This window comes from Pseudorasbora parva, chromosome 16 (assembly GCF_024679245.1).
Source record: "Pseudorasbora parva isolate DD20220531a chromosome 16, ASM2467924v1, whole genome shotgun sequence".
Taxonomy (NCBI): Eukaryota; Metazoa; Chordata; class Actinopteri; order Cypriniformes; family Gobionidae; genus Pseudorasbora; species Pseudorasbora parva.
In genome coordinates, this window is record NC_090187.1 from 10735286 (window position 1) to 10761219 (window position 25934).

The 25934-nt window shown below is 37.8% G+C and overlaps 1 protein-coding gene across 1 annotated transcript in view; it reads right to left on the reverse strand.

The window, feature by feature from the left end:
• The window catches only part of sema6d (semaphorin 6D), a 168146-nt gene that overhangs the window by 96626 nt on the left and 45586 nt on the right, over positions 1–25934 (reverse strand). The window contains exon 2 of the mRNA XM_067419546.1: positions 4392–4478. The gene's annotated coding sequence lies outside the window, so the exon portion shown is untranslated. The remainder of the gene's footprint in view (positions 1–4391; positions 4479–25934) is intronic.

Genomic DNA, 25934 nt, shown 5'->3' on the forward strand with positions numbered 1-25934 from the left:
CACATTAGTGGTGGTTGAGGAGATTCCCCCCTTCAATGTAAAGAGCTTTGAGTGCCTAGAAAAGCGCTATATAAATGTAATGAATTATTATTATTATTATTATTATTATTATTATTATTATTATTATTATTATTATTATTATTATTATTATAAATTAAAACATGCTTGTCATAGAAGAGGTATATTCAAGCCATTTTTATACATGAATTGCATTTTTAATGTTTTTAATAAATTAAAAGCTCTGAATAGATAAGTTGAATGAATGAAGATCCACATCAATAATAATAATAATAATAATAATAATAATAATAATAATAATAATAATAATAATAATAATAATTATTATTATTATTATTATTATTATTATTATTATTATTATTATTATTATTATTATTATTATTATTATTATTATATTGAACCAAAATCAATTTAACTTTTTAACTTCTGGGGACTTGAAGGCAGTATATCAGACACATTCACAGCTCACAAAATGTCATCATCAGAGACTCTGAGCCAAAAGAGGGCATACAGCCCAGTCCTTTGTGACTGCAGAGGCAGTAAAGGTTTAAATTAGCTTCACTGGTCACCATCTGCACTGCTTCAGTGAACTACAGGACCTTCAAGTACTGTCCGGTTTCACTGCAGAATAGTTTTATGGCAGGTTTATGCTAACTATTTGGTTCTGCTCGTTCCGAAAAACGATAATTTAGCCATTAATGCTCCACTATAACTGGCGGTAATGATGGCATCATTAATGCAGCTAGAAATGGAATATCAAATCTAAAATTTGAGCTGGTGGGTGGGAAGCAGACAGCTGTATTCAGCAGGGCCGAATTAATATAAAACCCATCCAAGCGTCAGTCCAGCACTCTCACTTTCAAACTCAGCAGATTACAGAGGCTGTACAAGAGGTTTGCCGATAGCCAATAAATGTTTTTCATAATTGCTCATTCTTGATGAGTATCAACACTCTGTGAAGTATCTCAAATGTGTCTGTGATTGCGACTGGCGTTCTGGAGCAGATGTGTTATTAAATATGAAGCTGCAGCTGTCTGACTGCTCGATGCTGATCTGCATTTGACAGTTCGGATCAGGGTTTGCACACAGTTGACTTTTCACAGTTGACCGCTCTCTCTGCTGTACTAATATTTGTACTAATGTTTACACGATAATGATGTACTAAAAATATACATGTTTTTTGCATACAGACGACAATGTTGTCAAAATTATCCTTGTACACATGCATCAGTGAAAATGCTGTATTATGTATGCTAGGCAAGTAGTTGGCAAGGCCTCTTTGCAAAGAAGCTCTACATACATATAGAATGTTTTTTGACATGAGAATGGTTTGTTTGTAACTCAAGGTATGGGCCAAAGAACCACAACAAAATATTTATTTTAGTAAGTCTACAAGAATATTGTTCATATCATAGACAGTAAAAAAAAATGGACACAGCGACCTCATAGACTTCAAAGGTGAAAAGAGAAGTCAGTTAGAAGCACTCACTTCCTGATGGCTGAGCGTACTGCACAGACTCAGACTGAGCTTGACGACGTAGATGTGACGTGAGCCTCCTGTCTGACAGCTGTAGGTCTTCTAGTAGTTGTGGAAAGTGAAATCTGAATCACATTGTTTAAATGTTTTGTCCCATTGCTTTTGGCTTACTATGGGCTTATCTCCAGGCTTCTCCCTTGACGTTATCTGACTTTATGTCTCCACGTCCCCCCGACTTCCTCATAGACAGTAAAAGATGAAAAAAAACGCAATTCACCAGCGCGTATTGAACCTTGAAGGCCGTACCGAACGGTTCAATATTATATTGAGTATTGTGGAATCCCTAATTTATATACACACAGGTCCTTCTCAAAAAATTAGCATATGTAATAAAAGTTCATTATTTTCCATTATGTAATGATAAAAATTAAACTTTCATATATTTTAGATACATTGCACTCCAACTGAAATTTTTCAGGTCTTTTATTGGTTTAATACTGATGATTTTGGCATACAGCTCATGAAAACCCCAAATTCCTATCTCAAAAAATTTGCATATCATGAAAAGGTTCTCTAAACGAGCTATTAACCTAATCATCTGAATCAACTAATTAACTCTAAACACCTGCAAAAGATTCCTGAGGCTTTTAAAAACTCCCATCCTGGTTCATTCCTCAAAACCGCAATCATGGGTAAGACTGCCGACCGACCCTGTCCAGAAAGCCATCATTGACACCCTCAAGCGAGAGGGTAAGACACAGAAAGACATTTCTAAACGAATAGGCTGTTCCCAGAGTGCTGTATCAAGGCACCTCAGTGGGAAGTCTGTGGGAAGGAAAAAGTGTGGCAAAAACTGCTGCACAACGAGAAGAGGTGACCGGACCCTGAGGAAGATTGTGGAGAAGGACCGATTCCAGACCTTGGGGGACCTGCGGAAGCAGTGGACTGATTCTGGAGTAGAAACATCCAGAGCCACCGTGCAGAGGCGTGAGCAGGAAATGGGCTACAAGGTGCCGCATTCCCCAGGTCAAGCCACTTTGGGCTACAAAGAAGTAGCACTGGACTGTTGCTCAGTGGTCCAAAGTACTTTTTTCGGATTAAAGGAAATTTTGCATGTCATTCGGAAATCAAGGTGCCAGAGTCTGGAGGAAGACTGGGGAGAAGGAAATGCCAAAATGCCTGAAGTCCAGTGTCAAGTACCCACAGTCAGTGATGGTCTGGGGTGCCATGTCAGCTGCTGGTGTTGGTCCACTGTGTTTTATCAAGTGCAGGGTCAATGCAGCTAGCTATCAGGAGATTTTGGAGCACTTCATGCTTCCATCTGCTGAAAAGCTTTATGGAGATAATTTTTTTTGGTTTTCAGCACGACCTGGCACCTGCTCACAGTGCCAAAACCACTGGTAAATGGTTTACTGACCATGGTATTACGGTGCTCAACTGGCCTGCCAACTCTCCTGACCTGAACCCCATAGAGAATCTGTGGGATATTGTGAAGAGAAAGTTGAGAGACGCAAGACCCAACACTCTGGATGAGCTTAAGGCTGCTATCGAAGCATCCTGGGCCTCCATAACACCTCAGCAGTTCCACAGGCTGATCGCCTCCATGCCACGCCGCATTGAAGCAGTCATTTCTGCAAAAGGTTTCCCGACCAAGTATTGAGTGCATAACTGAACATAATTATTTGAAGGTTGACTTTTTTGTTTTAAAACACTTTTCTTTTATTGGTCGATGAAATATACTATTGTTTTGAGATTGGAATTTTGGGTTTTCATGAGCTGTATGCCAAAATCATCACTATTAAAACAATAAAAGACCTGATGTCTATGTAAAGCACTTTGAATTGCCATTGGGTATGAAATGTGCTATACAAAAAATAAACTTGCCTATATATATATATATATATATATATATATATATATATATATATATATATATATATATATATATATATATATATATATGCTGGGGGGTTGATGGGATTTTGATTAATCATACATCTTTAATAAGTCTAGCATTATGGTTGAAAGAATAGGTGACCCATCTGGTGTTGAACTGCTCCTCATTAAAAATACAAAAAATTACAAATGAATCCATGATCCTCTGACTCCGAGGAGAAAATGGCATGCGACTAAATAGGATTTAGCTCATACTGGTACTTTTGAAGCTTGTCAAGTTACAATCCTACAATATAAACCCGTCCAACTAGCCTTTTGAGTGCTTGAAATGACAAACAAATGTAATTAACTACACTGAAAATGAACATTGTATTTTTTTTTTTTGTTACTTTAAATTTAAAAACTGCAATTTTCTGCAATCAGAGCAGTAATAAGGGGAGGAAACAACGTAACATTGATGACAAATATGAAAATATATATTTACACTAAATATAACTAATACATTTAGAGGAAGAAAAAGAAACACTAAATCAGATATGGCAATGAACAGTAGTATGTTCCTAAATATTAAAAAAGATGCAGCATAGACATCTTCACAGGGAAACAAATCAATTAAACTTTTCTTTTGATCTGAAATTGAAAGACTGAAACAGACTTTGCAGCTACATATGAAAGCAGTAGGGGAAAAAACACAGGAGAGCGAAAGCAAGAGATCATCAAAATGTTTTTTGACACTTGTCCTGGTGACAGTGTAATTTCATGCCAACAATTTGTCTCATTTGTGTCCGTTTTTACTTCTACTTTGGAATTGTAGGGTGAATATCTGAGAGGAAGTCTCATTTAATACCCTAGTGACATAAATGAGAACACTACTTAATCCCATAGGCTATGACAGACCAAATTCTGAGCCATAACATTTTCCTCTGGGTGTATTTATTCTGGAGAATGTTTCATTATTGTGTCCTCTTTCCACGTTTGAGATAATTTACTGCTGTCTTACCTTTAGGAACAGCAACAGATGTGATTTCATCTCATTCAGTGGGGCATGAAGGAAGACATGGCTGTTGAGTGTCAGTTTTTCACAGTCCTGTCCAGAAAAGAGACAAGAGCTGTCAAACAGTCCATCTGAAGAAAAACAGGGCTATAACTATAGATACTGTGGTAATAATTGTGATTTCACAGAAGAGAAATGGCAGCATCCTCTATCCCAGCCTTTAGCTCTAAAAGATAACAGAAAAGTGTGTCAGTCAGTTTTTTTTTTTTTTTTTCAAGTAAGCCCAAAGGTTCCAGACTCTCAGGACAGTCTTCATCCTATCCAAGAAAATTCCCAACAGACTAATCTTTCTGAGCATGTGATTCATTTTAATCTGCAGGCATGGATGAAGAGGTTCTGTAGAGTTGCTGTACTATTAAAGATTAATGAACCCAATTTGCAAAACTGACCTTTTGCGGTCAGACTGTGTGGAGCGTAAAGCTTCTTAATGCCTTCAGCTCAAGAACAGCCCGCAGATAAGACCCGCAGAGAGAAAAAACATGAGATGAACTAACTTTAAGTGTTCCGTGCCTCTGATCAGTTCAAAGACATTTCAGAGGAAGGGAAAGAGTGGATTGATGAGTTTAAACTGTATCACACAAACACACACGCTGGCATTCAGAAATGTAACTTACATTCTCTGAACCTTGAACGCTGCCCACATTCACACTAAAAATATGTTTTTGACCACAGAGTGTATGTGTTGCTAAATATGAACAGTTTAGTCTCATAACTCTCACTCTCGCTCTTTTTGTCTTTTTCTTGTTCTGTAATTATTACTATTTTGAGAGTGTTTTTTTTTTCAGTCATGTTAGTGCTGGGCTAACATGCACCCTTATTGATACAGTTTCCACATGTCCAATGAAATCAATTAGAATTATACACATCGGTTTGTTAATGTACAGTACTGTGCAAAAGTCTTAGGCACATTATTATTCTCACCCCCCAAAAATGTTTTTTAAGCCAGTTATTTATATATTTTTTCAATAGTGTGCCAGTAGATAATATCAGTTTACATCTTCAAACATTAATTTTGCCATTAGTTGTAATAATCCATTCTAGTGAGATTTTTGTATGCAGAAGGAGTCTGAAAACTGCTGTTTGATCCACATGGAGATCCAATCTCACCATCAGTGAGTCCATTTGTGATTACATGAAGAAACATGAAGACAAAATCCACAAGAACTGCGACATCTCCAAGACGCTTGAAGAAACCCTTCTGCAAATCTACAGTACTGTGAACAGTTTTAGAGATGTGATCTATCTGTAAAGTGAGAAGGCTTTTAAAAATAATGTCATAAAAAGATTTTGTTTATCAATTAACTCCTAATAACTAAATCAAATCAGTGTTTGGTGTGACCACCCTTTGTGTTTTAAACAGCCTTTTTCCTGGTACACTTGCTCATGGGTTTTCAAGGAGCTTTGCAGAAGGGTTTCTTCAAGCATGTTGTTGCAGTTCTTGTGGATTTTGTCTCAGTTTTTTTCATGTAATCCCAGATGTACTCAATGATGGTGAGATTAGATCTCCGTGTGGATCAAACAGCACTTTTCAGACTTCTTCCTGATACAAAAATCTCACTTGAATGGATTATTAAAATTAATGACAAAATAAATGTTTAAAAAACATATTACCTACTGACACCTTATTGCAAAATATATAAATAACTGGCTTAAAAACATTTTTGGGGATGAAAATACTGATGGTTAGGAATTACAGTTGCAACACCTCATAATGTACTGACTGGATGAATGATACTGAAAATTCAGCTTAGCATCACAGAAATAAATAATAATTTAAAGTATAATAAATTGAAAACCAATTATTTTAAATTGTAATAATATATCACAATATTATTATTTTTTCCTGTAATTTTGTTCATATAAATTCAGGCTTGATGAGCAGAAGAAACTTCTTTCAAAAATATTACAAATAGTAATGTGTCCAAACTTTTGACCTGTACTGTGTATATTATATATATATATATATATATATATATATATATATATATATATATATATATATATATATATATATATATATATATATATATATATATATATATATATATATAGATATATAGATATATATAGATATATAGATATATATATATATATATAGATATAAGGGCTGTCAAATGATTAATTTTTAAACGATTAATTCATAACTCATGACTGTCATGAGTTAAATCGCAATTAATCGCAGATTTTTATTTGTTGTAAATGTATCTTAAATTAAGTTTGAATTAAGTTTTTAATACTCTAATCAACATGGGTATATGGACAAATATGCATGCTTTATGCAAATGTATGTTTATTATTAGTGAAACCATATAATACTTATTCAATAATAATCAATAAAACAGCATGAAGACTAGCTATGTATTAAAGGTCACAGATGTTTATCAAAGAATTTGTTCATGTCTCTTAAGCCTAGCAGGGATTTCTCTCATTTTAAGAATATAAATAAAGGTAGTATTACTGGTGGTTTAGTTCAGAACAGGGCACAGTTTGTATTCAGTTGGCACACTCTCTATTGAACTGCTGGTATTTTGCGTGTGCGCGCCAAACTATGCCTCGATTCACGTGAACAGTGTGAAGAACACGGACTCGGGAGCGTTCTGGTTCAGAAGAGTAACCTGTGCATTCGTTTTAGCCGACTGTAATGCATTTAGTTCAATATAACACATGTACTGTAAGTAGTTATGTGTCAATGATTTACCTCAGACATGAGCGAGAGTGAGCTTTAGTGTATTCACGCATCGCGCTCGGACTGCAGAGAATGTGCTCAGTGTAAACAGACTTTTCTTTCGACCTGGTGTCTATGGTTAAACAGAAAATATGGTAGCTTATAGGCAATAACTGCACTTTTGGTTTAGAATATTAATGATAACCATTTTCTTTCCCTAGTAATGTTTGCTGCTGCATCCTTTACGTCTATGGCTTATCCCGATTTCTCCAACTACGGGCTATGGATCAAACAGAAAATGCGTGCGGCGTTAACACGTGTTAATACATTTTGTGCCGTTAAAATGAATTTGCGTTAACGCGTTAACTTTGACAGCCCTAATATATATATATATATATATATATATATATATATATATATATATAAAACGCCATTCAAATATTTTATGGGTGAAACAGGAAAATAATAGGCTAAACATGACCGTATCTTGAGAAAAGGAAGTTAAGAGCCAGGTGGTTGTAGGGTAGGGGTTATACAAAATAAGTGTAATAAATAAAAAAATAAAATGAACAAATAATTTTGATGTTAGCTGAAAAGAAAAGTTCAGAAATAGATTTTTGGCATAATGGTCACAGATGCACCATGAACAAAAACACAAGGAATGTGTATTAAGAGAGTAAAAAGGCTCCATTTTGATTTCCTGTTGACTTGAAATAAAGCACAAGGGCTGTTTTGCATTGATCGGGGTTGTTATTGTGGTGTTTATCTCATCAGACAGCATGAGAGTGAGTTTTAGAGGGAAGGCTCCGTGCTGGGCTGCGAAGTCAAAGCCATAATTTAGAGTTAGCAGCGTAGCAGAAGAGCTGATCTGAGAAAGATGTCTGCTCTCACACTGGCAGCAGGATTGATTACCGCTCAGTGTGTATGACATTACAGTGTATGTGTATGTGTGGTGCAGCACATGGAGAAAGCATCAGTTTAGTTTACTTCAGTGGAGTGTTGAGTTGGGGCTCTTTTAAGGAAAATGTTGGCGAGATAATCTGTTTGCCTGAAGCCTTTTGGTATCTGTTACTGAACTGCTGCTGTTTGCTGCTTTTATATTTCTGCATGTGTCATCTTTGACTGTCGGCTACATTATGTCAAACTTATTGTTCAGTCTGACAGCCGGGAACTTAATATTCTATACTCTCCACATTTTGTAGTGGTGCTTTCTAGCAAGTATCAATTTTACTGTTGTGAGGATTATGGATTTGAACAAACCTCAATTGAAAGAAACTTTTGACACATAACTGGTTTTGCACCATTTGTGCTACAGAAATAAATAATACCTGGAAATTTGCTGTTTTTAGAGGAGAGATGCTATTACTTTAATTTTCGCCTGACTGACCATAAATGGAAAAAAATCCTGTAAACTTACACTCTGAAAAATGCTGGGTTGTTTCAACCCACGTTTGTGTCCAGTATGGACAAAACCAACTGCTGGTTTATATATTTTTTATTTATTACATTTTTAAAGCCAGCATTTGGGTCTATCCATATTTGACCAAACTTGGTCTGACGCAACACCAAAACATAATTTAAGCCCCGTTTCCACCAAAAATACCGGAGCAATTTGTCCCAGGAACTTTTTCCCAGGAACTCTTTTTCCCTCAGACCTGCTGCTGTATGCGTTTCCATCGTGGCCCAAAGTACCGCGAAAATTAGTCCGGTGACTGCGCGTGAGTCTTTCAGGTTCACACTGGATTTCGTCATCTGCAAATAAACTTAATAAAGCCTGAACCTCGTCCGTCCATCTGTTATATTTTTAAAACTCTTACGACTCTTACTGCACGCACCATAACAGACTTTTAGCCTGAAATAAAATGCTGCGTTGAGCTTAACCAATCAGCATGATCAGCAGCCAAGTCCCAGCCCAGAGAGTTCCTAAACTTTGAAAAAGTGCTACCTTGCGAGCAGGGCTGTTTTAAGGGGAAAATCTTTACCCCAAACTTTATTCATACCCTGGTTCCTGCGGTCAAAATACACAGAGTACCACCCCAAAGTCCCTAGTTCCTGGGGAAAGTTCCCAAAGTGGAACCACGGCTATAGACTTCGGGGAACCTTTGACTTTGGCCGGTAAGCAGTCACCTAATAACCACCCAGGATAACTTAGCAACCACTCAGAACACCCTAGTAACCACATAGTAATGTGGAATGTGCTAAAAATCCCAGAATACCATATCGACCATATAGCAACACTCTGGTGATAGGGTTAGGTTAGGGTTAACCCTAACCCACAACTGCCTTCACTGTCAGAAAAAAATAAATAAAAATATGTGCCTCCAGGGGTATGACAATTTGTCACTCGTTTGAAAATAAAGTCTAACTAAACTAAATAATTTTATTACAAAAAATAAATAAATAAATAAATAAATTCTAAATGATGGTGCCGTGGTGGGCAAGTGATGTAACGTTATGCCTAAACACCAGTAACACAACTATCGCAACAAGCATATTACCCATTATTATCAATCTAAACAAGGAATCTACTGTGAAATATAGGAGCTTGTTACTGGGACGTAACAGACCTTTGTGTTTTGTATCACTAGTGCAGTGTCCATTCTTGGAGCATATAAGAGCTGCTCGTGTGAGGCGCGCTGCTTCGTGAGATCCCTGCCCTTATTCGAGAGAAGAATGTTCAGCCCCTTCCGTCTGAAGCCCGATTCCAAAGCTCAACAAATGGTAATCGAACCAGCCCTGAAAAACTCTGGAATATTTTTTTTACCCAAACACTGGGTTGGGACTTGCGCTTAATTAGAGCCGGATCCTTTTCCGGAAAATGTCAGATTTTGGATTTCGTGTTCCGGCATTTGTTTTTAAACGATCCGGTATAAATAAGTGCTTACCATGGTGACATGCTGTCACGTAATAAGCAGAGATGAGGAGAAATGAGAATCCAAATACATTTATTCAAAACACACACAAAACAAGATAATCCAGAGCTGAGGCAGGAAGAAATCCAGACCAGGGAAAATCATGAGTGCAACAGCTTAAGAAGACTATCAAGAACAACAACAGAAGCACTGGGGTATACACACACAGGGATACAAGGTTAACAAGATAACAAGGTGGGAGTGGCTAATAGGCATCATCTGGGGAAAACGAATCATCCGTAAAGACTACAAAGAACTACAAAACATGACAAGACAGGAAATCACAACAGTCCTCACACAAGACAGGGAAACAAGCTGGGATCATGACACATGCAGCAGAGTGAACGCTTCAGTTTATTCCTATGGAAGTTGAAGCTCAATTTCTATAGGAATGTATTGAAGAAGTGCACGCACCGTGAAAGAGAGAGTTCGAGTGTGGTTTAATGCGGGTTCGTTTATTTGAAGGTTATGTCTTGTTATTGGCCCTCAGCATTTAGATTTTCGATACATTTTCCTAAGATCAGAGTCACTCTCATTGGTTGGTGCTAACTGCTTATTCTAGTGGAGCCCCCAGTTTTTTTTAAGGCGTTGTTATTTTTGAACTTATTCATTAATTGGCGACACATCATGAAGCCACACTATGACATGCATGGATACATATTTGTTTTTCCTTTTTTATTCATAACTACATCATGAATTGTATGATATATTCAGATTTTCAAATATGCGGACGTGAAGGTGTTGTGTCATTTAAACACCTTTATAATGATCATGTTAGTTGATAAAACGCGCAATGAGTTTCCACCGCAATTCGGAGGATCTCCTGAATTTACATCATGCAAATTCATACATTTTTTCCTTGAATATCCTACATAAAAGTTAGTGGCTGCTGAACTGGGAGAATAATAAAGTAAAATTTGTTTCATACTCAATGTGGAGGCTATCTGATATGAATAAAATATTAGCCAAATTATTATTGATATGTACCAGCCAAAGTGTGAAGTCACATTTGAATTTAGCAGTAACACTCTGCACTTTCTAATCACCGGTGTGATTTTACTCTTCAAAGGGTTAAAATCAATCCCATTGACAAACTGAAGGCACAAATCAGATCTGAGGGGGCAATGCCCCATTTTTCCCCATCATGGCTCGTTTTTGAGAAATCATTATCAACTGAATGATTTTTGGTCTCAACACTAAATATGTGAAAGGATTATCCAGCTGTAGTTAGGGCTGTGCAGAAACCTTTTTTTTTTTTTTTTGCTGTGCAGAAACTTGAACGATACTCTTACAGTTGTGCCATCATCATTTAGTGATGTCAGAACTGAATTTGTATGGTCAGTGTCAGTCACAGTGCCTTTTAACTGCTGTTTTTGATCCGTCAATGATTCATTCAAAAATTAAGCACTGGTTGAGACTGTTGGGTGAGAAATCTGGTTTGATTTGACCCAATTTGGGTTGATAATTGTTCAAAATCAGTAATCCAATGGTGCTGGGTCGGGAATGGGAAAAAATATATCATTATGGTATGCAGGGAAAGAGACAATCCTGCAAGCAATTTTGCATTTAAAAGATATCTAATAGACATCCAAACACTGCTCTGACGTCTAGTGTAAAATGAGGCAAAATTTGGGCTGCCAGTGAAAATGTAATAGACGTCTAACCGTAGCCCAATTATAGTCATCTACATGAACATGTCAAAGAAATGCAGACACCTTTTTGAGGTGCAAGTTGAGGAAACAACTCAAAGCTCAAAACTCTAACTTGACAAAGGCTACTAGCCGAAACGTTATTAAATAAATGCCATGCTATGCTTAAGAGAGTGTGCAGTTGTTCGCTTTTAATTAAATAAATTAAACCAAGCACCTTGTATTCACTGTTGACTTTGCTGATATGATGAAATATCCTACATCTCGCACATTATTTTGTCAAAAATGAGATGTAACCAAAAATCAAAGTTATTTTGACGATGTGGATTACTCATAGCCAGACTTTATTGGGTCTTTATTTAAACAAAATGGTGAAATGATGGCTATTACTTGTCGAGGAGGCTTAACTATGCTGAAAAAAAAACAGCTTTTGTGAAGGAGCAGGTTATATATATATATATATATATATATATATATATATATATATATATATATATATATATATATATATATATATATATATATTTTTTTTTTTTTTTTGTTGACTGATATCTTTATTTATTACACGGCTCTGTGAAATATTTGATTCTGATTGGTCAATCGCGCATTCCAGCGGTATGTTATTTCCAGATAACAATCGCTCATCCGGGTACTATGAGTTATCTTGACCGGTACTACTTCTATGCTTAACGATGGCGCCATCTTGTGGCTGTTAAATACTTAAACAGCCATGGCTACAATGGAAGACTTCAAGGCGGGTTTTCTTTATAAAGTTTTAAATATGGATATTTTTCTTACACAAACGCATCGATTTGAATCAAAAGGCTCTATTAACCCATCGAAGCCGCGTGGAACATGTTATTTGACGGACAGCTGAATTTTTTATGGACTTCAAAAACAGCTACAACTACTGCTGGGATTAACGTTAGCCTGGACTTTTTAAATATTACTCCGATTGTATTTGTCTGAAAGAAGAATGTCATATACACCTATAATGACTTGAGGGTGAGTACATCATAGGTTTGGTTTCATTTTTGGGTGAACTAACCCTTTCAGCATTCATTTTCAACATTTAGCAGCAATAGATAAAGGCTTAAAGCAGTTTGGAACTGTTTTTCTTCGCGGAAGCTTTGCGTAAGAGCTAATAAAATATTTAATCTCAAGACAATATTTTGTGTCTAATTGATTTGAGACTAGTAGCCGTGTAATAAGCGGGATAATGTACACCCAGCCAGTTTTTAATCGCAGAATAAACCCCTTCAGAGTGATGCAAGACCCTTCTGCTTCGCGTCGGGGTCCTGATCTCTCTGTCGGGGTTTATTCTGCGATAACAACCGGCTGGGTGTACATTTTCCCTTACTTAATGAACTATCAAATGATAATAAACATGTTTGCCATTAAACAATTGTTTTTGATTCATCTACTTTTAGATTTTAAAGAGAAGTCACTGAGAATTGGCACTATGAGAAGTCACTGAGCTGTGAATGAACGATTTAAGTGGCTCACTCATTAAAACAGTGAATCGCTGCCGCCTACTGGTGGTTTCAATACTTAATTTCTTTCTTTTTATAATCTCTACTAGTTAGAATTTTATGAATAATTATACACAAACTTCATAACGTCATGAGATGTATAATCTCTTAACATGTTTTTATAACAGATTCGAGATTAATATACCAGCAGGGTAGAAAAGTCAGCAGAGGGAGAGGAGGTAAAGGAAAAACAGCCGTTTTGTAAAGTTAGGATAGATAGATAGATAGATAGATAGATAGATAGATAGATAGATAGATAGATAGATAGATAGATAGATAGATAGATAGATAGATAGATAGATAGATAGATAGATAGATAGATAGATAGATAGATAGATAGATAGATAGATAGATAGATAGATAGTTCCCTCTCTGAACTCGGACTCGACTCGGACCCGACCCTCTCTGAACTCGGACTCGAATGAGCTGGCCTCGACTACAACACTAATTACCAATCATTCAGTACCATGTTTGCATTACTGTCTGATGCAATCCCTGTTTGATGCATCTTTTAACTGATAAATTTAGTGTTAAATGACTAAAAAAAGTATGTTATCACCATGGTTTTTGGACATGTTATTATTTGAAGTACCTTGGATTACCATGTAAAAACCATTGTGTATGAATATGACAGTACTTGATGGAAAATCCATATTTATCCTCGCTGATGGCACCTACTGTAAATGCTGTTGCATGGCAACCAAAAGAGGGAACAAGTTCTTCAGAGGAGCTCTTCAGTCTGATCATGAGGAATTGCAAAATATCTTTGAAAGTTATTTGGAGCAGGATGAGGACTAGAGGAAACCAGCGGATTAGGGAGGCCTGGTCTAAATTCAGCGTGTACATTCAGGGCTTGATGTTGTGAGCAGTTTTTTTTCTGCGTCTTTGTGTTGGCTGTTTGGGACAGTGATGTCATTCTCCACTGCAAAGGGTTCTGAAAAGCCTCCAGTAAGTTGGGTCAAGTCGGGTTGGGTTTGTCTCCTCTGCTCTTCTGTTTGTCCTCCGCTGCAGTTCAGAGCCGATTTCACAGTTTTTCTTTTGAGTGCCACTGAAAAAGGGCAGATTCCTTCCTGCCCACAAACTCTCACACCGAACCGCACAGCAATCCTGGGAAAATCCAAACCTTTTGGCATCCCAACAACCGCACCGGGCTGGACTCGCACACACAAAGAGCTGGATGAGGGATGGTTTGTAAGTGTGTCCGCTGCCCGGCACGGTCTATGTTTGCTTTCTGTGGTTGGATGTATGCGGTCATTGTTCCTTCTATGAGGCCTGACCCTGCCAGATGATGGAGAAGATAGAGAACCTTCTTTTCTGTTAAAAGACAAGTGGCCTCACTAGCACAGGCTGGCGTCCTGCCGGGTATGGCCTGCGAGAGAAAGAAGAAGGCGGTCGTGCCAGGCTGTTTCACCCTCTGTGCCAGCTAAAGCGAGTACCAGCCGCAAACAGCCCTAAGTGCTCTGTTGCGTGCTGGACGCTGGACTCCAAGCTTTTTGCAATCACATACAGGCTCAAAATGAACTTTATAAAAGCATGGTTTGTGAAAGACAAGATCGAGTTTAACCAAACACAGAACACACACTCCTCTGAGCTGTTGGTTGGCTACCATTGGAGGAATCTTTTCTCTTGTTTAGAGGGTAATCTGATGAAAGGACACAGCTGTGACCCTCTACTGGACCCTGGCATCGTTTCTGAGCTGTGGGCATGGTATTTTGAACGAAAGGACAAAATGTATGAGTGTTGAGAGATCATGCATATTACATTATTTTCCATCTCAACTTTTGATTTTTTTTTGCACTTACATAAAGAGGAATGTATTTGCCCTGCCTTATTTCTGTGTAGTTTTATCATAATATGTTTTAAGCCTTACACAATTCTTCCTACATATTTTATGATGGAGTAACACCCCGGTATACTTCAGTTTCCACGTCCGGATGCGTCTCACGTGCAGTCTGCACAGCTTTCAAATTATACCCAACCGCGGATGAGCACTGGTGGCTGAGTTCAACACATAGGCAGTACAACTGTTGTGATTTTCTGGGACATGAAATGTTGTACGTGCACCGGCCGTGTGGTCTCAAATTGGGCTGCATTTCTTGTGCATGCCCTGTTGTATGCGGACAGTCCGCACAGTCTCAAAAACTGGGGTGCACGGGGACGGGGTATGTGGATGCTCGCGAAGACTCCTGATTACATAAATTACGTAACACGGACGGTGCACAAACATGGACAGTTGAAGTATGCTTTGGGCTTTATGATGGAGTCCCTCACGAGGGAATCCTTGTATCAAAATGAGGGTCCTTTTTCAAAATGATTCACAAGTTCACACTTACAAATGAGTAAAGTAGTATGCTTATCTGGAGCCGAACCCAGAGTACTCCCCCCGTATCCCTGGTTAGTACAGCAGCCAGGTGAGTGTGAGGAGATGGGATGGGATGCTGAAAACTTTCAAGGAACAGTGAGTGGGCCAGGCATAGGCCTCCTTTCATACTGTTTGGACAGATCATTTGAACGTGTTACTCCCGAACTTTGTTGATAGAGTATACTTTTTGACTTAAAGGGTTAGTTCACCCAAAACTGAAATTGATGTCATTGACTCACCCTAATGTCGTTCCATACCCGTAAGACCTCCGTTCATCTTCGGAACACAGTTTAAGATATTTTACATCTAGTCCGAGAGCGTATGCAAGTGTATGCACACTATAATGTCCATGTACAGAAAGGTGATGAAAACATCATCAAAGTAGTCCATATGTGACATCAGTTAGTTAGTTAGTTAGTTAGTTAGTTAGTTAGTTAGTTAGTTAGTTAGTTAGTTAGTATCTCTTGAAGCATCGAAATTTTTTTTTTTCCAAAAATCACAAAAACTACAACTATGAAAAAAAAGCGGAGTAATGATTCGGATCATGTGTCAAACTGTCAAACTGCTGAAATCACGTGACAGCGGCGATTCGAATCATGAATCAATCCGCTGAAACATAACTGTTTGAATCTTTATTTGAGGATTGAAAACAAAACCGGAAGAGAAGATAATGCCGAATAAAGTCGTAGTTTTTGTTATTTTTGGACCAAAATGTATTTTCGATGCTTCAAGAGATTCTAATTAACTAACTGATGTCACATATGGACTACTTTGATGATGTTTTTATTCCCTTTCTGGACATGGACAGTATAGTGTGCATACGTTTGCATACACTCTCGGCCTAAATATAAAATATCTTAAACTGTGTTCCGAAGATGAACGGAGGTCTTACGGGTATGGAACGACATTAGGGTGGGTCATTAATGACAAATTTCATTTTTGGGTGAACTAACCTTTTAAAATGGCTTGTCTTATAATTAAAGGTCTAAAATTGGCAGGATTCTAATAGGCTAAATTAATAAGATTGTTAAATGTGTTATGTAGCCTAATATAATGATATAATAGTATTATAGTATAATACGCATGCATTTTTGGATAGGTTGTTGTTTTTTATCACACTTCAAATCATACATTTTCTCAGATTTGTTTCAATCAAGTATCTACTTTTTCCTCAGAAGTGCTTCCTAAAATTACTTTTTATGAAATGATTGATGCAAGAGTACAGAATAATGAATGTGGATAGCATAGTTTTGGCCTTGGAGCTCAGGTAGATGAAATCGATCTCTTCTGAATCTCCAGTAGGATTGCTCAGCTCTTAATCTCAGTAAAAAGGAAACTTAAGCAAAACTCTCAATTTGCTCTTAGATTAGATCTAGGAGGGAAAAAAGAGATATTAAAGAGGTGATTGCTTTTTCCTCTTAGTTTTAATGTGCCTGGAGACTCCACACTTTACTGTTTCACATGCCAGTCATCAGACCAGCGATTCTCTCTCTTTCTCTCTCTTCACTCTCTCTGTGTTTGATTGGGTTCCAGCTCTGTTCTGAATAAAGGCTTAGAGAACTCTGTTTCCCACAAGTGAACAAAAGCGGTGACAGACAGAATGGAGCGGCTCAGAGAGGGAGGAGAACAGAGCGATGAAGAAACGCTCTCAGTCTGTAGGAACTAATCAGACTCTCGTTTAGCAAACGCAGGCATTCCTGTTGATGAAAGGAGAGGAGATGTAAGGCGGGACGGGGTCGAACTGAGCTCTTACAACTGCAGAACAACAGCAGACCGACTCCATTATCCACCGTACGGCCTCATTAACCAGCGCTTCACACACACTCAACACACGTAACAAACAACAACTAACATGGACTCAACCCTCGAACACATACAATTCACTATTGTGGCTCTGCTTAGTCCACTACTCTTTGGAATACTTGATTCTGATTGGACAATCATGGCAGAGTGCACTCAAATATTTTGTATAAAGAGCGCTTAACTGTGTAATTGACTTTTGTCCCAGTCAGCAGGTCATTATCGTAAAATAAACCCTGCCAGGGGTATCAGCCCCCCAATGTGAAGCAATTTGACTTTTTTTTTTTTTTTTTGAGTTTAAGATTTACTAAAATTATATAATGAGAATGTACAACATGAATCAATTTTCCTGTGTTTTTGTCTTACCCTGAATCATTATGCTACACTTATAATTATAGATGCACCGATTGATCGGCCAGGGATGGGAATTGGACGATTTACTGCATCAGTCATACGTGTCTCAGTTTTTGAGCCGGTCCGGTGTCTACATGCTGCTGTGAGCGCGAGTGCAGCCGCGACGTTGACGTCACAGCCACGCTCGCTATCACAGCTGCATGCTAACATGTCGTTGGCATTGGAAGTGTTTTAATTGTGAGCGAAGTACACTAATTATGCCATTTGACAAACCTACAAATCTAATTAGACACTTAACTCTATCACCATGTGGAACATGCCCAGTTTGAAGAAGGTAGTAAAGGTAAAATGGCTAAAGCTAGCCAGGGCTCAGAGGCAGCCACAGGTCAGCAGCCTCTCCTATCTTTCCTTGGTATAAGCAGCGAAAAGACTAAAGCATTTACGAAGAAAATTATGGAATTCATGGCGCTGGATGACCAGCCGAACGCATAAACCGTCACTTCATGAGAATTTGCCGTTTCATTTGAGAAAACTATCATATCATGAACACAGACACTCCAAGGTCTTCATGACAACCCATCAAAATGAAAGTTTGCTTAAAAAATTGGAAATTAACTGAATATTTTAGGATACCTTAGGTACGTCATTATGTAATAATACTATGTCACTACTACTAATAATAATTATGCCTTAGATTATTTTTCACTTGATCTTTTTTTGTAAACAATGTTTACTTTTAAAAAGCATACAGCCTTTAAATGTGTATGTATTATTTACTTATAATGATTATCATCATAAATAATAAACTTTTTTTAAAATAGTTAAATAAAAAATAAATAAAATAAAATAAAAAAACATTTAGCTGTGGTACTGAAATTGGTACAGAGTACCATAAAAATGTTATGGTATTTGTACCGACTACTGGAATTTTGGTACCGTGACATCCTTAGCTGGCAAAATGTATTACCCAATTACTGAACTATTATTTGGAGGAGTATTGTGCACTTCAGGTTTGTTCATTCATAGGATCTTTTGACTAGCCTGACGTGGTCATACTCAATTCTAGTCAGAATATGAGTCTGAAACTGCTCCATTGGGCTGTGATTATGGGGCGTGTTTCAACCGAACCAGGAAAGACCTCAATTGGATAGACCGACAACCAATCAGAGCAATGAAGCGACGCATTGTCAAATGTCAACAGACAGAGCTCAACTGCACTGTGTTGCCAAGTCCGTGTTTTTTTTCCGCGGTTGTTTTATATGTCTGCGGGTTGAAGCGACTATTATGTGATATATAGACCCATGAGTGCGAATTTTAACAGGCAATCTTGCCAAAATAACACACATTTTACCCCCCAAACACCATTTTTCCCCGCAGAGAACCCCTCGAGAAGCTATTGTTTAGGGCTAGTAGCTGGCGGATTTTGTTGTAAAAACTTGGCAACCCTGTCTGCAACACGTGTTGGAATCATAGACGGCTGGAATAAACGATCTTAGTCGGTGTTGTAAAAAAATAAAATAATTTATTGATACACAGAGTACTTACCCAACATAATCATCATCTTTGAGAGAAATTTGGAAGGTGAATGCATATACGAACAAGCTCTCCGTTTAGGATTCGAGTAAATATAATCCAAGCCCCTTTGATGACGTGCATGATTACATTTCTGTTGATCATCTGTCTATCATCGTCTAAAGCCCGCCCTGATGATTTCAAATTTATTTTATAATAAAAATAAAGATTTGCTTTGAAGAAAAAGTAGATTTTTTGTGTGTATATGCTATACACTGTTCTTAGAAAGAAAATCTGAATCTGCAAAAATCGATATCGGCGGGTCTCGCTAACAAAAATTGGAAATTGGAATCGGCCAAGAAAATTTCAATCGGTGCATCTCTACTTATAATAAGTGTTTATAGTGGGACTATTTCTGACCGGTCTGGTAGGAACCACTGCGGAGGAGCACAGTCCCTGTGTGACTCGCCATATATAAACAGAGAGAATTAGCTCCGGCTGCAGTGTTCTTTCACAAATGCATTCAGTTCTTTTTATTAAGCGCTAGAGTGCAAAATGTTATGGACTGCAGCATTTAAAATTGAAACACAAATAGATACAGACACAGATATGTCAACAATTGGTGAAAAAAATGGATATATAAAAATATATTATGTGTAAATCTTAATCTTTTTATAGCACTACAGAAAATTCCCAAACATCAGCTAAATGAATGCATTATTTAAAGTCAGGCTGTTAGTGTGTGAGGTGCAGTGAGCTCTTGGGGAATGGATTGAAGTTGTTGACTGTAATTGGTAATTTAGCTGCACTGAGGTACTATGTGCCAAGAAAGTGATTATTCAGGCATGTCCCTTGCTGTTCTCACACTGCTCACCGAAAGAGCAGAACCTGGTCCCATTACAAACCTACACAGGCAGGTCCATAGCAGCTATTATAAGTGAACCTCATTACTCATAATTTTGGAATATCTACATTTCTACCTGCAAAACTGCAACTGAACACTACCTGAAGTCGAACTTTCGATGTGGAAACTTGGAACAACATTTCAACATAATGCTAATGACGTCTTATGAACTTGGTGGCACCTAGATGTACACAGTTACCAACAAACATTGACTTTTGAGTAGATAAAATGCACAAATGTGTAAAGGTTAAGGAATAATGTGATAATAAAGCATACATCGTTTGAAGAAACAAATACATTACTTTATTTATTTCCACTCATAAACTTCCACATCCATTTCCACTTTTTGTTATACAGGTGTAAACTCTCTTCAAATCCTGATAGCAATCAAAAATAGAAGTGGTCTCAATATTAAAACATGTCTTAAAACAAATCTCAGAACCAAAAAATATCCCAATTTAATATAATTATATTTCCAATTAATATGTTGCCGCATTTAATCACATTTAAATGGCTGCCCAAAAAGTTTTATAAAGTTACATCATCAATTTGATCACCAGTTACTAACTTAGCCTGGTTTTCCTGATCCACTAGCTATAGCAGCACCAAACCTATACTAACCAAAATTAACTGGCTGGCTAATAAGCCAGCAGAGAAATCCATGTGTCCAAGCTGTATGACAAATTTCTGCAGTCTAACTTTTTTCTTTGTCATTCTTTTTTTTCCTCTTATTTTTTTGAAGATTTAGAGCACATTCTGTTATTAAGTATTGATTTAAAGGTTTGTTCTAATAACAAAAATGTTTTTTCAAGGGTCGCAAATTTCCACATCATTTGGTGCCATTTAAAAATAATGTCAACATTTTGTTGGCCTTAACTGGATGTGGAGATCGCCTTGGGCTGTTTTTTTCCCACTTTGTGCAAATCATTTCTGAAATGTTGTTTGAAATAAAAGCTGCACTTCACTGATTTCCTCACACGTACACACACACACACACACACACACACACACACACACACACGAACACGCATCAGTAAAACTTACTGAACCTCACAGACGTTTTGTCTCAGAGATTAAATATATCAAATAAATGTGCCTCAGTTCATTTATTTAACAATTAAAATGTCATTATTTGTATATTTCTTCTTTGCAAACCTGCAGTTTCAGATCGTTTCATCATGGTACAACTTCTCAGTATAGACTAAGAAGGGATGTCATGCTAGTTGGGGACAGTCTGTATTTGGATGTTGCTTTGATTTGAATGATGAAATATGCAAACATACTAAATGCTTCAGAGTGTTTTAGAAGCAAGATGCAAAGCACTGCAGTCAGAAAACATTAGCCAAAAAAAGATGTCCAGGGTCACTTAGCAGAACCTGCACAAAAAAATACATTACAACCTGACGTGAAGATTGACGCAGGACCTAGCAATGATGTTCAGGAGATGAGCTGAACTTAGTAAGGTGCTCTGTAACATGCATGTATTCAATGTTCTGTCTCCCTCCGGTAGGTTTAGGGGTAGGGGCAGTGTAGGGGATAGAAAATACGGTTTGTACAGTATAAAAACCATTACACCTGTGGAATGTCCCCATATGTCACAAAAACAAACGTGTGTATGTGTGTGTGTGTGTGTGTGTGTGTGTGTGTGGGGGGGGGGGGGGGGGGGGGGCATGTTTTTGTGACATATGAGGACACATGTGTATAATGACATGGGTATGACATAGGTATTACAAGGAGAGGGTGCAATATGAGGACATTGGCCATGTCCCCACTTTTCAAAATTCATATAAATTATGAAAAAAGTAAAAATGCAGAATGTTTCCTGTGATGAGTAGCTTTAGGGGCAGGGGCAGTGTAAGGGGATAGAAAATATGGTTTGTGCAGTAAAAAAAACATTACGTCTATGGAGAATCCCCATATGTCACAAAAACAAACGTGTGTGTGTGTGCATGTGTCTGTGCTGTAGTATCTGGCTCCAGGATGTTAGCAGCATATCTTTTAAGTCCTGTAAGTCATGAGGTGGGGCCTACATGGATCGGACTTGTTTGTTCAACACATCCACAGATGCCATTCCTAAACCATTTTTGTTCTGTGGCAGGGCGCATTATCCTGCTGAAAGTGGCCACAGCCACCAGGGAATACAGTTTCCATTAAAGGGTGTACATGTTCTGCAACAATGCTTAGGGAGGTGGTACGTGCCAAAGTAACATTCACATGGATGGCAGGTCCCAAGGTTTTCTAGCAGAACATTGGCCAAAGCATCACACTGCCTCCGCCACCATGCCTTATTACCATAGTGCATCCTGGTGCCATGTGTTCCCCAGGTAAGTGAAGGACACGCACCCGGCCACCCATGTCATGTAAAAGAAAACGCCGGACAAGGCCATCCTCTTCCATTGCTCCATGATCCAGATCTGATGATCACATGCCCACTGTTGCCGTTTTCAGAGGTGGACAGGGGTCAGCATTGGCAACCTGACTCTGTATGTAGCTATGCAGCCCCATACACAACATACTGTAATGCACTGTGTACCAGCATTAACTTTTTGAGCATTTGAGCTACAGTAGCTCGTCTGTTTGATTGGACCACACGGGCCAACCTTTGCTCCGCACGTGCATCAATGAGCCTCGGCCATGATATGATAGATACTGACCACAGCAGACCGGGAGCACCCCACACGAGCTGCAGTTTTGGAGATCACAATCACAATTTTGCCTTTTTCAAACTCGCACAAATCCCATTTTCCTGCTTCTAACACATTAACTTTGAGGATAAATGTTCACTTGGCATGATAAAAAAGATAATCAGTGTTATTTACTTCATAATGTTATGCATGATCGATATAGATTGCATTTGATACTTGTTGATGAATTGTTGATCATTTGAATGAGCTCCTCCCAAACTATGTTAATGAAACATCATTTAATAATGAGTTTTTGCATTTAAAGTGAGAAAACAATGACAAAATTAGCATGTGTGGCTGAACTATTCCTTTAAGTACACAATCTTGTGCATTTGTCATTATATTTGGATATACTTTTTCTTATAATCAAACTTTTTATAGAGAAAACACATTTTGAGTGTGCAGAATCAAGGTCACGAAAAGGTATGAAGTCACTTTTGAGATCTATTTTCTGGTGTCTTTGGTTTGGACTTGTATGATTTGGTTACCTCTTGTATGATTCTTTCAGAGATGGATGTTTTGCATTTGTAAGCTCGGCTCACGATAAGGACGCTTGTGGGCGAGCTTTGCACATCTGTATTTGGTGTTGCTGTGAGCTGTGCTTTCATTGTTCCTGAGAGGAACTTGTCGTTAATGCCTCCCGCTGTTCTGGGGATCCACCGTCTCATTATGGCCATATGCTACCAGCACATACAGACACTGTGACATGCATTATACATGTGGATTAATGCAGCACGGAACCATCCTGCTAGCCAGCTTTGATCTCCACTCTGGATTTCCAGAAATAGACAATAATGACTCATTCGTACACTTGCTTTTAGGCATCTTAACTTCATCATATGTGTTTAAATGTTCACATGTACAGTAAAAAAAAAAATGCTTTCCAATTGCAAATTTCTGATTGATGGCAGGAATATCATCTTAAATTAAGCATATAGGTCTTCAACTTTGTTCCTGGAGACCCAATTCAAAGTTTATATTCATAATTCGGATCACCAATGTCACATGATTTCAGCAGTTAGGCAGTTTGACAAGCGATCCAAATCATGAATCAATACACCGATTCATAACCAATTGAATCTTTGTTTGCGGATTGAAAACAAACCTGGATGAGAAGACAATGCTGAATAAAGTTGGAGTTTTTGTTATTTTAGACTAAAATTGATTTTCATTGCGTCAAAAGCTGATGTCACATATGGACTACTTTGATGATGTTTTAATACCTTTCTGGACATGGACACTATAGTGTGCATACACTTTCATTGGAGGAACAGAAAAGCTCTCAGACTAAATATAAAATATCTTAAACTGTGTTCCGAAGATGAACAAGTCTTACGGGTGTGGAACGACATTAGTGTGAGTCATTAATGACATCATTTTCATTTTTGGGTGAACTAAACCTTTTAGTTGGTGATGTTGAATATGTGTACGTCATCCTTTTAGGTGTGTTGCTGATGGTCTTTTTCTTGTGTGCATGCTGATAGTAGATCTGGGCCCGTATTTATCAAACATCTTAGAATTACTCACAAGAACACTGCTAAGAATTGACTTAAGAGTAAAAAAATTCTTGGCTCAAAGCTGCGCTTAAAAGTTAGTTATCAAGCGTCCCAATCATACTTTAAGTAAGCTGTAGGACTAAATCTTAAGTGCTAGTCTTATGCCTGGTTCAGACTACAAGATATTTTTGTCTGTTACGATAGTCACTGTGTCAGATTATGCGATTTTGACTCCTAAAATCTTGTCGTGTCCTGGACTAGAAACATGTCAGACTACACGTTGCTACTCGACCAATCATCGCTTGTTGTCACGACGTGCGTGATGTCACGACGTGCGTGATGTCACTGACTTTCAGAAACGAGAGTGTAAACAAACGATTTCTGAAGCGGCGTGTTTTGGCTGTTTTATGTTTAGAAAAGCGCAAAAATAGAAAGAAAACCCAACAAAAGACATGTTCCTGGCTTCCTGGAAGAGGACATTATGGGCTGTCAATTCTCCAAAGAGAACTTGAGGTAAAATATTGTTCTTTTTATATTAAATATTTAGTTATTAGCCAGTAGTAAAAGCTTGCCACCACAACGTATTTGTAAAACATATTTTAAGCTTACATTCCAGTAACGTTACTCACTGGGTTGCTGAAGAGCTTCCGCTATCGTTCGCCAGCATTTTTCTTATTTGGTTGTGGTAGTCCGTCGATGACACATCGTACAGGCAGGAGTACTGTTGCCACAGCTCCACAAACCTTTCCTCCATTTTATAATTCCACCTAAAGTTAGCCGCTCCGTCATCTCTCATGCGTTTCGCCGTGTTTGAAAGCTGTGTATGAAAACTGTCTGTGCTCCAGTTGGTCAGTGTCACACGTGACGGAACCCGTCGTGAAGGACCGCAAAAAAATTCAACATGCTAGTCTTTCTGTCATGACGTCGTGAACTATCGCAGACGCGGATTCGGTTGTCGTATACTATGACACACTATACGAGATGAAACGATCGATTCTTGCGTCCCGACGTCCATTATCGTTTATGAATCCCTACGATACCTTACGTCACACAGATCGTGCCAAATTCGGGCTAATATAGTGTAGTCTGAACCAGGCATTAGAGTGGATTTACGACACTTTGCTGTGCCACAAATTGAATTTTGGATGATGTCATAGGCATGAACCAATCACTGAATAGATGTCCTTATTTAAGAATATAAAGATAAATTCACATTGAATGGTGAAATTCCTAAGAGGAGTTTACATTCAATACACATTTGACAATAAAGAGTTTTCAAGAGAATACATTATAATATACACATTTTAAATGAAAGATAAACATGTTTTCATCCATGTAATTAATTTTTTTAAACTGGTGAGCTGTTAAATGACTTGCCTATATATAGCCTAGATTTTTTTAAATATATAATCAGCCACCATGGATTTCAAAAGAAAACCGACATGGCAGGAGGAAGAAGCGATCGCCACTGCTTGCTGAATTACTCGAACAGTGTTTTTTATTTTATTTTTATAAAACCCAACATTACCAGTGCTGAAAAAGATGATGTCTGCTCTGTCTAAACGATACTGTTTGATGAACTATTTGTCGTCACACATTTCGAACACATTCTCCCTCTA